We start from the raw sequence: 16,164 nt of genomic DNA on the forward strand, positions 1-16,164 counted from the left end.
CTTGCACCTTGCACCCCAGCAGAGGAGGTAACCCACGTAGGCTACCACCACCTGCATATCCTCCTGAGCTGAGCTGTACCAAAGAAATGGAAAAAGCTTAGGTAAGGGGAGGAAGCCATGGGATTAATTCCAACTTGATCTTTTAAGAGGCCTAACTTCCCCTGAATTTATTTCTTGAAGGAAAACAGTGTTACTGCCCTTTGGGCTAATGGAACAGCCATTCCTGGACTATGTTCGATGTTCTGTAGTGATTCAGCAGTGCTATGAGAAGAGTTGTAAGATGAGGAACCTTAACTTCTTCCTGAACTTGTAGAGAGTCTCCCTCTGGTTTTGTCAGGTGGGAGTGTTTCCCAAGGAAGGAGCTGCTATAAAATCAACAGGAAGAAAGGGGTTAGGGGAGTGGCTCTCCAGGTTATCTCAAAAGCTAACAATATTAGTTCATGTAAAGTTATTTAGAAAAATAAATAAGATAAAATCATTTAGAAACTCAGGTTAGTGACACGACCTAAGTAACTGATACCATTTTATTCAGCAGCTATAAAGATGTATTACCAAAATAATAGCCTAGTGCCTAAGATTAACTTATGGATCTCTATAAAAAGTAAGAGAAAAGCTCATTTAACTCTAAAATTTTCTGACTTTTCTTGAAACCACAGTAGTGCTCACTGAATTTAGTATTGAGGGTAGGATCCTTGTTTTATATGCAGTCTCGTACCTTGAAAAACTTTGAGTGTAAAATGTTGATTTGGGGATTCATAAAGAACCTAGAGTCTTTCTATTAATTTAGGTTTTCAATGTTTTATCAGAAATCTTTGTTACTTGATGGAAAACTGTATTAATCATTCCTAGAAGATTACTGAACATATATAACTTATTTTCAAAAACAGAAGAAGCCATAAATAATACTTAAATAGTTCAAATAAACTTTGATGGAGTTCACTTAACTCCATTTATTCTAAAAATTTGAGGGAGGAATTTGTTATTTTACACAGCTTTAATACTTGATCCTCTGCTTTTCCAAAGTTACTTATCTGGGTGTGTGCACATGCGCACACATGTGTGTTTCTATGTGTGTATATGAATGTATGAATGTTGGTGTGTGTGTGTGTGTGTGTGATGTCTGAGGTTAAAAGTGGAATAGTCTGCTACCCAGAAAAAAAAAAAATCAAATCTAGGATTGCTAATCCATTACCAGAGAAGTCTAATCTTTTTTGATATTTTAAGTTGTGTACTATTAAACATTAATGCTAATAGAATATGGATAGTTATGCTCTTTAAATCAAATTATACAATTTCAAGTTACTTAGGTATTTTTACTTCTCAATTTTAAATATTTTAGAAAAGTCCTTTTTTAAACACTACTTTAAATATAGTTTATACTAACTTGTATAACATTTCTTAATTTTGGATCTGTATCTGTATAATGGTCAATTAGTATAATAAAACATAATGCTTGATTCTCTTGTATCTTTTGGTATTGGCCTCTGAACTTGCCCAATAGTTTTTTTGTTGTTTACCTTGCATCTAAATTAACCATTACTTGTTCTATGTGATGTGAGCTTTCATTTCAACCTTATAAAATTATGTTCTTCAGTTTTAATGTCTTATTTATTCTTTAATTAAACTGAGATTAGCAACTCTTTGTTAAGATCTTATTTAACTGGCTTCAGTCCTGGCACGGAAAAGGTTCAGCCTCAGCCCTCCCCTGCTCCCCAATAGTCTTCTTACTACATTTAGACCAGCTAAATAGTGAATGGAACCTAGTGATGTTTGTGTGCTTGTTTGTTTCTTCCTTCCTTCCTTTCTTTTTTTTTTAAATGAATCATTTTCTGCTTTTTTTTTTTCTTTTAAGATTTCTTATTTATTTACTTGAGAGAGAGAGCAAGCTCAAGCTGGGGAGCAGCAGAGGGAGAAGCAGCCTCCCCACTAGGGAACCTGATGCGGTGTTCCATCCCAGGACTCTGGGATCATGATCTGAGCTGAAGGCAGATGCTTAACCAACTGAGCCACCCAGGCGCCCCTGGATATTTCTTCCATGAATTTATTTCCCTGTTCATGTGGCATATTTTGACAAATGTGATTTCTGACCATAAGAAACAAAGATATAAGATAAACCATATTTTTTATTGTAATATGCCAATGGCCAATTATTTGACATAGTCCCTTACTTGAGAATGTGAGAGGTAGGCAGAAGGAACTGAGGACCAAAGAGATTGCTTCACTTCTTATCAAGTGGTGGTTTTAGGGTTTTAAGATACTACCATGTAGGGGATCCCTGGGTAGCTCAGCGGTTAAGCGCCTATCTTCGGCCCAGGGCAGTCCGGGGATCGAGTCCCATGTTGGGCTCCCTGTGTGGAGCCTGCTTCTCCCTCTGCCTGTGTCTCTGCCTCTCTCTCTCTCTCTCTCTCCCCCTCTGTATCTCATGAATAAATAAATAAAATCTTAAAAAAAAAAAAAAAAAGATACTACTATGTAGATTCAACCTGTATTTAATTTGCTTCTGAAATTATCAAGGACATGTAGGGGCTGTGGTTGCTGAGTAAACTTTTGTCATTCGTTATCTTAATAAACCCCCATGGACCTGTTACCCGTAAATTATCTACACCAAACTAAACTAAAATACCAGACATTTTTATGTCTTTGACAGAATGAATTTCTTACCCATAGGACCAATCTCATGGTGGTGTTCTGACCTCTAATGAGAAATACCTAGAGCAGTGACTGTTAATTCATTCTTTAGCAGTAAGTTACCTTACCCTACTTTATGTGAGAAATAGGATTGATTTTTTCTTTTTTGCCTTTTTTAGATGTCTTTGTTGAGATTACTATGCATCTTTACTTTCTTTTTATAGGATATATTTTTTAAATATGGCAAAAGGTCTTAGAAATAAAATAATGAGTTTGTATTAAATGAAACTGAAACCCAGGGTTCATACATTATGTACCCAGGGTTAGTCATGGCTTATTTGTGGCCAAATGCAGAGATAAGGATTCTGGTCTGTTCTGATCCAGGGCCTCAGCATGTCACCATCACATTACTTTATAAACTTTTTAGCCATGGAACGCAGATTTCAGATGAGATTTCAGGTAACCCCTCCAAAGCAGAAAGAAAAGCAAAGCTCCTTTTGTTAGAGATGGGGGCATGGAGACATGTCTACATAGACTCCCTGAGATTCTGCACTGGAATGTACTTCTTCTCAGTATAGTTCACAACACAGATAAAATGTGTGGCTGGCCCCTTTCTCATTCCCAGCCATGTCCTTATTAGCACAACAAAGTAACCCTGGTCTGGTTCTACTTTTCCGGAGCATTTCTGTGCCCTATATCTGAAAGAGAATATAAATGGAAAAGTTGGGGGATGCCTGGGTGGCTCAGTGGTTGAGCATCTGCCTTCGGCTCAGGGTGAGTCCTGGAGTCCTGGGATCGAGTCCCACATTGGGCTCCCAGCATGGAGCCTGCTTCTCCCTCTGCCTCTGTCTCTCCCTGCCTCTCCCCATGTGTGTCTCTCATGAATGAATAAATAAAATCTTTAAAAAAAAAAAAAAAAAAAAGGAAAAGTTGGGGGAGGTGAGTTGATCCAGTCTGGGAGTCATAACAGTAAAGTTAACGTCACGTCTTCCCTGTTGACTCTGGAACATTCTCACTCTGTGTCAAGAGGAAGCAGCACAGCAGATCTGCCTATGAGAGTCCACTGATCTTGAGGTTGACTCCTTGGATTAAGTGGGAGTGTGCTGTCACATTTCCTTTAATTTGCTGCAAGAATTCATCCTGAAGCCATGTGCTCATTTGCAGATGTTTTCTTTCCTCAAAAAGTGGTAAAGTGACCTATGGAATTAGAACCACCAAAGTACCAAATGCTAAGTATCCACTAAGTGCTTAGTAGCTGGTGACTTTGGGCAATTCACTTCACTTTACTGTGTTTGCTTATAAAATATGGGTAGTAATAATATCTATCTCATAGTTGTGATGAAGATTACATAATATAAGTAAAGCATTTGGAATAGTGTTTGGCTGATAGTAAATACTATTATGAATGTTAGCTGCAGCTCTTATTCTTAAATGTAGGTCATATAAATTTTAATCATTAATAGGATACCGATTCAAAAAATTTTAAACACTTAAATATTCCAACCTAGTGTTAGCTAAAATATGAATTAACTAATTTTATTGGCAGAGAGAATCAAGCCTAATAGTGGTAAATCCCAGCTAGCTAGCTTTGCATGATCGTAATGTTGATAACATTGTTTAAAGTGTATATTTGTAAAACTTTCCCCCCCAAAAAAGCTTTCTTAAAATAATACAAAGCCAAAAACATAGTACAAATTGGATTGTTAAGGCCCTAGAGAAATGTTCACTTTTACCTAATCATTATGTATGATCTTATTTTCATAGGTAAGAAAAGCTGCACCAAGTGGTCAAACAACATTTCCTAGAAAACTCCTTAACCATTGATACTTAAATATAGTTTTCTGCTTGCACTTTGGTGAAAATCTCTGCAGAGAAAGTCTGTTTACTTAGGCAATTATCTGCTGAAGAACAGCAATGTCCCTGATAAGTGCATTTTTGTTTTTAGGAGTTGGTGCCACTTTCAGAATAAAGTGGAGCCATTTTCGGCTCCTGTAACAGTCAGGATTCCAGAGCCTTTTCTTTAGAGTTAAGTTCTTCTTTACCTACTAGCACCTTTGTCTCTGTCTTTATTACACCCAGATATTTGCTAAATAAATAATTCACATTTGAAAAGCTTTATGGTTATTACATATAATGTTTAAATAAAATGCTGTGGGTTTTCTTATCATTGACAAACTTTGAACTAAAATCTGATGTTTCTATAGAACACCATTTATGATGAGTTTGCATAATAATTGTGCATGAACACATAAGTCAAAAGGCCTATGTGAAGAATAGTAGCCAAACTGTGGAAATATTAGACCCAAAGAACCACAGGGGAAAGGTTAATTGCTAAACAAGCCAGAAGTTATAAATTGGCATTTGTTTTTAAATGGGGACTTGGGGAGAGGAGAGATGGCTTTATAACCTCACTGGGCCAGGGTGTTGTATTTGACAGTTCATTTCTGAGTCCAGGAATTATAGCAAGAAAGGTTTCTTGGAGGAAATGCCATCAAAGCTCTGAGACATGGCACAGGAGAGGCAGGTAGGTAAGCAAGAGGGTAGAGGTGAAAAGGAGGTTTAGGCTACTAAAAAAAAAAAAAAACAAAAAAAAAAACCAAAAACTATATAAAGGCCTGATAAGAGAGGATATGGTGTGTGAAGGGAACAGAAGGTAAGTAAATGTCACTTAGAAGCACAAGATTTAAGGAAAGGAAAAAAAAAAATCTCAAAAGCTGAGCCTGTAAAGGAAGGCAGAGGCCAGATTATAAAGGTCCTTGTGAGCAATGTCAAATGTCAGAAGACACACCCTCTGAGAAGCAGTCTGGGGAAAAAAAATGTAGATAACAGGAGAAAGGTCACCTGACTGGGTATTTGTTATTATGGAAATTATGTTAATCTTGTTTAGCCCTGGGAATGGCAGTAAGCTGTTTTGTTTGTTTTAAAGAGAACCTTTATCTTAAAAGAGGCAGACTGAAGTTTGTACGGATGAGATGAAGAGATATCTGGGATTGCTTCAAAAAAATCCAGGGTTGGGGGATGGTGAAAAAGATTTCCTGTGACATTTGTTGTAACTGATAAGGTTCCCTACACTGTTCTCTCCACTTTCAGTAGAACATGTTTGAAATGTTCTGTTGTACTTTTTTTTTTTTTTTTTTTTTAAGTCAAAATAAGCAATGGATTTTGGCCATAGATAGCCATTTAAGGGCTTTCAAGAAACCAGTAAAACAGGAAGTGGACCGGGAACGAAACCAGAGAGGGAGGGAGGGCTGCACCAAATAGCCAGTGCTGGTGAATCCTTCCCCTGCAGGGATGGTGGTGCCTCACTTTCTCTTGGGCAAGATTGTTTGTGACTTCTTAGTGAACTTCTTAGTGAACCGTTGTCTCAATATTTTCACTTCGTGCTCTGATAGTACAAAATACTAGCGGTGCCCCATATTTCTAGCACTATATCAGCCTGCTTTGTATTTGAAACATGATTTTTTATGTATCTTTTTGGTGGATGGATATAATCCATTTACAGTTTATTGTGGCTATTGGTATCCCGCCCTTTGTAAGTCAGGATATTCATGACCTGAACTAAGCTGGAGAGAGCAGACCTAAGTAGATGGGTGGAGAATTAAAATGGATAGGACCTGGAGTGATTGTCAGTGAGCAGAGGAGGGAGTTGGAAGCTGAGACAATAACTAAGAATTTATTTATCCGGTGAACCCCTTGGATGGAATTCACTCTTTTCTTTCAGATGCTCCTCATCAACCCATAATCCTTTTTGACATTCTTAAAATGTGCCTCTGAAGTATAGATACATATTAACCAGAATGTGATTTTTGGTCTTACTCAGTTTAAGCTTTGGAAATGGGCTCCTAATCTCCTAATATTGCTGCAGATTATGCTACAACGGGAGGTGTTAAAAGCAAAAACAACATAAAACAAACCAAAGTGGGGGGATCCCTGGGTGGCTCAGCGGTTTAGTGCCTGCCTCTTCAGCCCCTGGGCCTGATCCTGGAGACCCGGGATCAAGTCCCGCGTCAGGCTCCCTGAATGGAGCCTGCTTCTCCTTCTGCCTGTGTCTCTGCCTCTTTCTCTCTCTCTCTCTCCTTGTGTCTCTCATGAATAAATAAATAAAATCTTAAAAAAAAAAAAAAAAGTGGGAAAAAGATTTTTTCCAGCCTGTTACTTTGGTTTTTTTTCAGCCTGTTACTTTGTTTCAATTTTTTAATATAGGTTTTTGATAACATAAGTTTATTTAAAAAAAAAACAGTTTCAAAAAATTATTTATAGTCAAATACTTTTGTGAGGGCTCATCAATGAAAATTAGATTTAATGGAAATAAGATTAAGTTTGGAATTACATCTTTCAGCTTCCTGATGCTAATTGAGCATTGAGTTTATAGTGTTTCCTGGCTACTTCGTGGCATCATGTTCAGGTTTAGAGACAGTGCTTTTAATCATCCTGTGCTTTTCTAAATCTGCTTCACTCTGTAGAAAATAATTCTGACCATAGTTTACTCCCAAGGACAGACCAGTGCTAAACTGAATAGGATAACTACTTCACTGATTTTCTATCCACTACCAATATGTGAAGCTTGGCATTTTTAGTCTTTAAAAATATTTAAATTCCAGTTTTGTTAACATACAGTGTAATATTAGTTTCAGGTGTACAGTATAGTGATTCAGCACTTCCAAACAACACCCAGGAGAGCTTGGCATTTTTAAAGACTATTTAAATTTTTTTTTTTTTATTTTTAAAAACGTTTTCAGTTTTCATCTATTTATTTAGACTTTTAAAAGTCCTGTTACGTATGTTTTAATATACATCTATTTCTATATATATCTCTCTCTAGTCTTTTTTCCTCCCATTTTATGTTCATTATTCAAATTTTCTTTTCAGTTTTACTTCTTTCAGGTATATGGTTTTATTAAACTTCAAATGTTATTTCAGGCTCTAATCTAATTTATGAAAGTTGTTTTCATTGTTCTTTGGTCTTTTTTAAGTCACTTCTGGTTGGAAAGATGCGGGGGCGGGAGGGGCAGTTACTTAACCAAAAAATCCCTTGAGAATAGGAGCCAGTTTTCTCTTCTGCTACCTTCCTTAGCATTTCCGAGCCAAATTCTGCACAGAACGGAAGACCAGAAATAATTCTGTCTTCTATGTTGGCCGTCCATGTATTTGCCTTACCTTGCAGGCTTTCAGCAGTGAGTATAGCAGTTACTATGTATTTAACCTTGGAGTATTGCTTGAGTTTGGTCACTTGGTTGTCATTAACCTTGGGGTACAGTTTTTGAAATTTTCTATATCCATAGTTTCTATTCTACCTATTAGGATTCAATGATGAAATTCCTGCGTTGAAAGTCTAATTGAATTCTAAATCCTTGTTAGCTATTTGCTACCTTCAACCTTTTTGTTCCCACATAATGCCTTTGTTTTTATTCTTCCTATGATTATAATATTGTGTCTTTAACCTTTTCTTAAAAGTCTCATGTGGGTTAAACATCTTAGAAGATAGCACTGGTGTGATCAATTAAAAGTCCATTATAATGATTATAATTAGAATATTAAACATGCATTATTTTTGGTCTATTAAAAATGTAAAAAATCTCAAAGGCAAAAATCCATTATTTATTGGAGCATTTCCAGTGGAATTTCTTTTTTAAAGTTTTTAAAAGTTGTATTTGTACAGATTTCTAGAAGCTATTTACATTAATTGGGTCTCAGCAGGTTGGAACATAGATGTTCTTGATATACCTTTGACTTGATGATACAGTGATTTTTTTTTTTCTGATGAAGAGTATTCAATGTGAAATGTTTAAATAGACTGTTATCTCATAAGCCTAGAGATCTAGTTTGAATAATCCTCCTGTTACTCTTGCCCCATCCTGTTTTATTTTTCTTCATAATAACTTTAATCATTTTATTATTGTTGTTTTACATAGTTAGCCGAATGGAACCTCTGTGAGGGAAGTGACATTTTTTAAACTGTGGTATCCCTACAGTATTTCCTAGAATAAACATTAAATACCCTTGAATGAATAATTGTCTTTGTCTTTTTAGCAGTAAAATCAAAACATGCTCTTATTTTTTCAATACAAAAAAAGTAGAAAGTAAATGTTCCATGTAGTATCACCTTTCCAGTAAGTATGTAATTTGTTTACATACACAGCATAGTTTTTCCCCCACAGCAAAGAATCATGCTATATATGTAACACCATTTTGCAATTTTTTCACCTAACATGGTATGATGGTACAGTAGTATTTTATTGTACAACTAAAATGTGTTTATAATGTAACTAGTCCCATCTTGATGGACAGTCTTACAAGTCTGGAATCACATCTGTATTTTCAAAAACTAAACTTCCAAAAACTAAAGGCCCTCTCATCCTGTCTGTTCCTCCTCCCCTCCTCCTCTTCGCCTATGCTCCCTCCCCTCCTCCCCTCAGTAACCCTTGGTGCCTAAATACTTCTTGAACTGACCAAAGCTCTTTATAGTCTTTATTTACCTAAAGTGGTGTGAATATTTTCATATGTCTGATTCAGATGTATCAATGTTTGAGTATCTAATGTTTCCCAGATCCAGCAAGGGGGTAGTGGTGAGCTGTGGGACCTAAAATATGCTATACCTGTATACAGGTTTTCTGAAAGTCAAAACTCTGAATTTCAAAATGCATCTATTGCCCAAAAATTCTGATGAGTAGATTTGGAAAACAATCTTTTCACGCGTGTGCAGGTATCTTTAGACAAGTTCCTAGAAGTAATTCCAAAGTGTGTAATATATAGCTTTTGGAATTAGGGGGAAAAAGCACTAATGTAAATTTTTTAAAAAAGAAAATATAGGATTAGAATTTTATAGTACTTGGGATTGTTAGTAATACTTACAGATTTTTGCAAACTGGCTTAAATGACTGTTTCCAATCATTCAATTTAAAAAAAAAAAAAAAAGCTTTTTAAAAAGATTTATTTATTTTAGTGGGGGGAGAGGGTCAGAGGGAAAAGGAGAGAGAAATCCAAGCAGACTCTGCATGGAGCCTGTCCCTGGACTCAGTCTTACACCCTTGAGATCAGATCTGAGCCAAAACCAACTTTGCACCACTCGGACACGCCTAATCATTCTTTCAATTTTTAAAAATAAGTTTTATATATGGAATACATGCTGTTTTGAAGACCATAATTTATTTAACCGATCAGGCATTTTCAGGTTATTTCTGAAGTTTTATTATCATAAAGAATAGAGGCTAAAAACTATGAACTAATGATGAGTACAATAAAGCAAAAATCCACCAACTGTCAGGAAAAAAGGGTATTAAAATGCTCAAGTACACAAGCTTATAAAATATCCACAGTGTGCAAAAATTACCAATATTTGAAAAGAGGGCTTGGGGATTTGCATTTTTGACTGAATTGTCTCCTCTGTCAAATCTGGTTTGGCCTGATTTCTCTGCTTTTGGCCCCTGGTTTTATTCAGGTGAAATTATACCGAATCAATGACTGGTTTTGTTTTGTGAAATATTGAGTGACCTCCATTATGTGGAAATTTATAAAACAGCCCTCACCCCTTTATTGCAAATAAACCTTGCAGAAGATAACCACACTGCAATATAATTAAGTCTTTTTTTGAAAGACTATATATATAGTCTTTCAAAATTAGTCTTTTTTTGAAAGACTAATTTAATTGTATGTGTATGTCAAGTTAGGGCTGTAACACTTCATAACTGTTAGTTTACCAGACTTTCCCTAGCAGCAGCAATAATGCAGACAGGTCTAAAAACACATTTTAGACATATATTTTTTATTACACCTAATTGAGGCTGAGGGAAGATAGGAAATCAAGAGATTTCAGTTGATAAGTGTTTCCCTGAAAGCAGTAATAACAAGTAGGCATAGTTTTGGATAATTTTAGCTATAAAATAATACGTTTATAATGAAAATATTTTTAAATGTGGACTGTACACAAATGTAGGAGGGAAAAAAATCTCATACTCCTGCCACTTACAACCATTCTTAATACTTGTGTTCTGACTTTTCTATAAGTGCGTTCTTTACATACTTAAAATTGTACAAAACAAGATACAAATTCTCCTTTTTTTAAAAGGTTTCCTTTATTTATTTGACAGAGAAGGAGTGGGGTAAGGGGCAGAGGAAGAAGCAGACTTCCTACTGAGCAGGGAACCCTATGCAGGACTCCATCCTGGACTCCTGGATCATGACCTGAGCCAAAGACAGATGCTTAACCCACTGAGCCACTCAGGCGCCCCACATTCTCTTTTAACTCTGTCAATACTATTATAGTTAAAATAGCCATCAGCTTTTTTTTTTTTTTTCCATCAGCTTTCTTGATTATAAGAATGATTAATGTGGAAAATTAGAAAATACAACATAGAGTAAGGACAAAATTAAAATCATCTTAAATTCATCAAGCAGTGTTAATATTTAGTATATTTTCAGATTTTTTTCTCTATGTAATATACATCTTTATATTGCTGAAATTATACTATATTTACTCATTAAAATCATAAGCATAATATTCATAAACTGAAAATAATTTTTCAAATACGAGTGAACACTTTTATTTCAGAAAATTTAAAGAAAATAAGAAAGTACAGAAGAAAATAAAAAAGATTGGTAAATCCCACCACTAGCATTACATCTGATATTCTTTTGGTTTATTGACTTGGTTTTTAAAAATTCATACATTTACATTTTTATCAAAATAATATGGTGCTTTAAAAAAAAAAAAGATGTATTTATTTTAGAGAGAGTGAGGGATGGTGAGGCAGGGGCAGAGGGAGATAATCTCAAGCAGACTCCCTGTTGAGTACAAAGCTTATTGCAGGACTCCATCTCGTGACCCCCTGAGATCATGACCTGAGCCAGACTAAGAGTCAGAGGCTTAACAGACTTAGCCACCCAGGCACCCTAGGTGCTGTTTTTTAAACAATAAATGGAATGTATTTCATGGATGCTTCAAAATGTCTACTGCAGACATTTAGATGTATTTAATGTATTATATATATTTTAATGTACTTCACAGATGCTTCTAAATGTCTCCTGTAGACATTTAGATTGTTGTTTCACTGAATATATTTTTGGATACTGTTTTTTCTATATTCTTTAAGACTTGTTCTAAAATAAATTCTCAGTAGTAGTTACTATGTCAAGAGGTATAAGCATTTGTAAAGTTCTTGACATGTTTAAAAAGAGACAGAATTTAAAAACAATTATACCAATTTTTGATCCTAAACTTGCAATTTGTTGCAGGTTTTTTGTTTGTTTGTTTTTGTTTTGTTTTGTTTTGAGAGAGAGTGAGCATGTGTGAAAGCTAGGGCAGGGGGGTGTGCAAGGGAGAGGAATAGAGAGAATCCAAGCAGGCTCCATGCTCACCACACCGCAGAACCCCAGATGGGGCTCGATTTCACCCTGAGATCATGACATGAGGCCAAAATCAAGAGTTGGATGCCTAACTGACTGAGCCACACAGGCACCCCTCATTGCAGTTTTTATGCTCCTTTTCAACTGCATCTTAAATTATAATTTAATGGTCTTTGTTTCAAGATAACTTTCTAGTGTTCTTCTTATCCAGGGGTGACAACAGGGTAGAGGTTGGTGTGTTAATCTGTCAATGAGACATTCTGTAGGAAGTTTTTGTTTCAGTAACTGGGAGATATTTAATCACAGGAACTCTTTTGCCTATGATATGTCAGAGGGGTAGGGGAAATCAGCTTCAAATAGTAAGTAAGGAAAGGGGTTCTGGCTATGAGACAGGCCCTGACAATTTTATCCCTTCCTTATGTTTCCTTTCCTGCCCACTTTCCACTTGCCCTGTGGATAGCCAACGTAAAAATTCCTCTCTGTTCCCTCTGTCTCTTCCCATGCCCTCCCAATTCCATTTGAGGGGGGGCTTTCCTAGTTAGGGTCCTGAAATCACCTGGCTTGGACATAAAGAATATGAGAATGAAACACTGACTTAATGTACAAAGAAAGCAGAGAGCCAAGGCCCCACATGAAAGCCTGGATTAAAGAATAGTAACTATATTATTTATATAGAAGCTATTCATATTTATGTTATATTTGTTTACATATCATAGTTTCTGCTCAATGAGTATCTGACATTTTCATATGCTAAGTTTTAATTATGGTTATGTTTATATTGCTATGGTAGAAATGTGCCAGTGTGGGTAGTCCCCAGATTTCCAATACTGTGTTGCTAAGTCACAGAGCCTACCCCCTGTCCCTACTGGTTTGGCTTCCCATCCAAATACTTCCCATCCAAGTACTCCCGGCTCTCCTGCCTTTGATACCAAGGATTGATGCTCCCCTCCTGTGCCTCTTTGCACTCCTCAAGGTATAAACTGCCCTTACAGAGAACAGAGCTTACTTTGGGCCCCTACAAGCCATCTAAGTGTAGCTCTGATGTCTATACTTTTCCATATTTTTTTTTTCTCTTTTAAGGCTTCATTGTAAGAACTCTTACTCTTTTTCTGCTTCCTCTTTTCTCTTCCAAAACTCTTCCCTCTTTCTCTAATTATCTCCTGGAGGGACAGCTTAGGTATATTGGAACTAAATGTCTCATGTTATGGTATACCTAAAAGAAATACAAAATAAGAGCTGTGTATCCTGTTCTAGATTTTTGCTGAAGGGAAACAGGCCAGTGGCTAAGGATCATTATGTAACCAATGGTGTATATACATCCACTCTTGTGATCCTTATTGTACCAGCAGTCCCTAGGCTTTGTGGTGAAGTGGTCAAGCTCCATACAGGGGGTCTTTAGTCAAATAGACAAATAAAAGTCTTGAGTGAGCTGTCTCCTGTCTTGAGAGAGAAATGTATCCAAATGTTTTAATGCTCAGAGATTCCTGGATCATTTGCTCTTGCTGAAGACATTGGGATTTAGTCTTAAAGAATCTCCTTTTCTATAGCAAACCATGACCATGTCTGTTGGCAATCATTTTGAGTATTCAGATACTTAAGCATTAATATTTACTAAGACAATATTTAAACATGATGGTATATAAACTAGATTTATTTCCTCCAAATGAAAATTTTTAATTTTTTAAAAAGATTTTTATTTATTTATTCATGAGAGAAACACAGAGGCAGAAACATAGACAGAGGGAGAAGCAGGCTTCCCACAGGGAGCCTGATGTGGGACTTGATCCCAGTATCCCAGGATCACACCCTGAGCCAAAGGCAGACATTCAATCACTGAGCCACCCAGGTGCTCCTGAAAATTTTTTTTAATATGCCAACTTTCTGGTAATAATTATAGAAATGTATGCTTTGTGATGGTTTCTTTTTAAGTCATTAGGATAAATGAAAATTCAGTAGGCAAATATTTTATAGATATATTTCAGATACCAATATAACACTGAAATTGTTGCATTCCTTGAAAGTGTTAAAATGGCATTGGTAGGGGATCCCTGGGTGGCTCAGCGATTTAGCGCCTGCCTTCGGCCCAGGGCGTGATCCTAGAGTCCTGGGATTGAGTCCCACATCCAGCTACCTGCATGGAGCCTGTTTCTCCCTCTGCCTATGTCTCTGCCTCTCTCTGTGTGTCTCTCATGAATAAATAAATCTTTTTTAAAAATAAAATAAAATGGCATTGTTAGACTCAGGATTTTAATCTTTTAAATTACTTTTTGCTGCCTTTCCCCCAGCGTATGCTAATGCTTGTATTGGATCAAGTTTGAAAATCTGGGTCTCTTTGGAGACCCAAAATTAGGAAACATAAATCATCATTATCAGGTTTTTTGCAAAAACAAAATCCTAGATTAGAAGCATTGGTCAAATAAGAGCTTTTGAGAAACAAATAATGTATTTAAAATACAACATGGCAGCTTAAATTCTGAGAAACTAGAGCCAAATATAGTGACCTTAATGGCTTTGGAGAAAGTATTGCTTTTTATAGCCTCATACCATTTGAAAGCAGTGGCTTGTTCGGCCAGTCATGCAAAAGAACATTTTTGTGGTTGGCATCAGAAAATGAGAAATGTAGGCTTTATACAGACCTTTCTGGGTCTTCCATGGTCTCTTTTTTCCTATTTTTTTCCTTGCCTTATAGTGAAAACCATGCTCTGCCTTAAGGAACCAGGTGGGCTGGAGCACAGGACTTCAAAACACAGAGAAATACCTCGCCTTCATGTTCCCCAAGCACCTTTACCCTCTACCCAGTCCTGTATAACACCACACCCAAATCCCAACAAGCAAATGGGGCAAACCTCCTGAAGGTACAGATTCTAGGTGCTTCCTTCTCCTTAATCTTGTATTGTTTTAATTGTTGCTACAAGGAAGTGCTCCCCCTAAAAATCTCTTGGATTGTATTAAGCTGTTCCTTGAACGTGGTTGTTGCCACAGCACTAAGCAGAAATACAATAACCATTATATATATATATTAAGATTTTATTTATTTATTCATGAGAGACACTTGGAGAGAGGCAGAGACATAGGCAGAGGGAGAAGCAGGCTCCATGCAGGGAGCCCCATATGGGACTCGGGACTCAATCCTGGGACTCCAGGATGACGCCCTAGGGCAAAGGCAAGCCCTAAACCACTGAGCCACCCAGGCGTCCCTAACCATTATATTTTAAATATATATTAAAATGTCTAATTGCAGACTTTAGACCTCTTACAAGGAAATTGTATCGGAGTGTGTCTGGGTGTCATTCCTACAACAGCACTGGGGATTGAGTAAACTTCCTGTTCTTTGGCATCTGCCCTCTGCTGTAACCACAGTATGTCTTAACTGCCAGCACCTGGTTAAATGCTTCTCCTAAAGCCTCACCTTTGCCTCCACACTACTGCAAGATCTTTTAACTCCCTTGCGGAGTTCTTGCTTTCAGGTGATTTCACTCACATCTCAAAGTGGTAGTAGCCCGGTAAACAGCAAGCCGGTAAACAGCAAGCAGTTTCAAGATGTCATTTTTAAATACCCATTTAAATAGGCTATGAAATTGTATAAAATATCTCCACAGTTTGGTCACCACATGGTGGAGGGAGAAATCAGTAAGTGTATTTCTAAGTAATCTGAAGGACGTGAAATAAAGGAGCTTTATTATAGTAGAGAATTATGAAATTATCCTTAAGGAACTATTCTTTTTTTCCTTCTCTCATTTTTTATCATGGTTTTCCAGTAATAATGATATGCATCCAAATCTAGAAACATTTTTGTTTTTGTTGAGGAAATACACCGTTAACTTGACTCTGATCTACTTACTCCAAAGGAGGTCTTCTAATATCATTCAGAATATGTTGTGTGGTTTGGAGACTGTGTGAAACTGTTCGACCCAGCTTCTGCTTTTCTTTTAGACCAGCCACTGCTCTTAGGAGAAACCATAGACTCTAATATTAGGCTTAACTATATTAAAAATGGAGTTTTTTACAGTTTCTGGAAAAGTCCTCATTGCAATAGGTAATCTGTGTTCCTATTCCAAAGTAGTAAATATAAAAGCCCAAAGGAATCCATTTCTGTGTATATAAATCTTTGGGTATATAAGGAAGAATAGGAATGTAGAAACAGATCATTATCACTGCTGTTTAGTTAGGCTGTAGACTTAACCTTTCTGCTAA

The 16,164-nt window shown here is 36.5% G+C and overlaps 1 protein-coding gene and 2 long non-coding RNA genes across 24 annotated transcripts in view; 1 reads left to right on the plus strand and 2 right to left on the minus strand.

Annotated features, from left to right (window-relative positions):
- Positions 1-16,164, plus strand: part of SGMS2 (sphingomyelin synthase 2) — a 130,203-nt gene that overhangs the window by 84,685 nt on the left and 29,354 nt on the right. The gene's annotated exons all lie outside the window — the stretch shown is intronic.
- LOC144303836 (uncharacterized) overlaps positions 1-16,164 on the minus strand; it is a 42,027-nt gene that overhangs the window by 20,267 nt on the left and 5,596 nt on the right. The window lies entirely within an intron of this gene.
- Positions 141-16,014, minus strand: LOC144303837 (uncharacterized). Its single transcript, XR_013370816.1, has 2 exons — positions 15,380-16,014; positions 141-365 (listed from the first exon to the last, which is right to left on the minus strand). It is a non-coding gene; the product is annotated as an uncharacterized LOC144303837 (long non-coding RNA).

The sequence above is a fragment of the Canis aureus genome, chromosome 33 (assembly GCF_053574225.1).
Source record: "Canis aureus isolate CA01 chromosome 33, VMU_Caureus_v.1.0, whole genome shotgun sequence".
Classification (NCBI taxonomy): domain Eukaryota; kingdom Metazoa; phylum Chordata; class Mammalia; order Carnivora; family Canidae; genus Canis; species Canis aureus.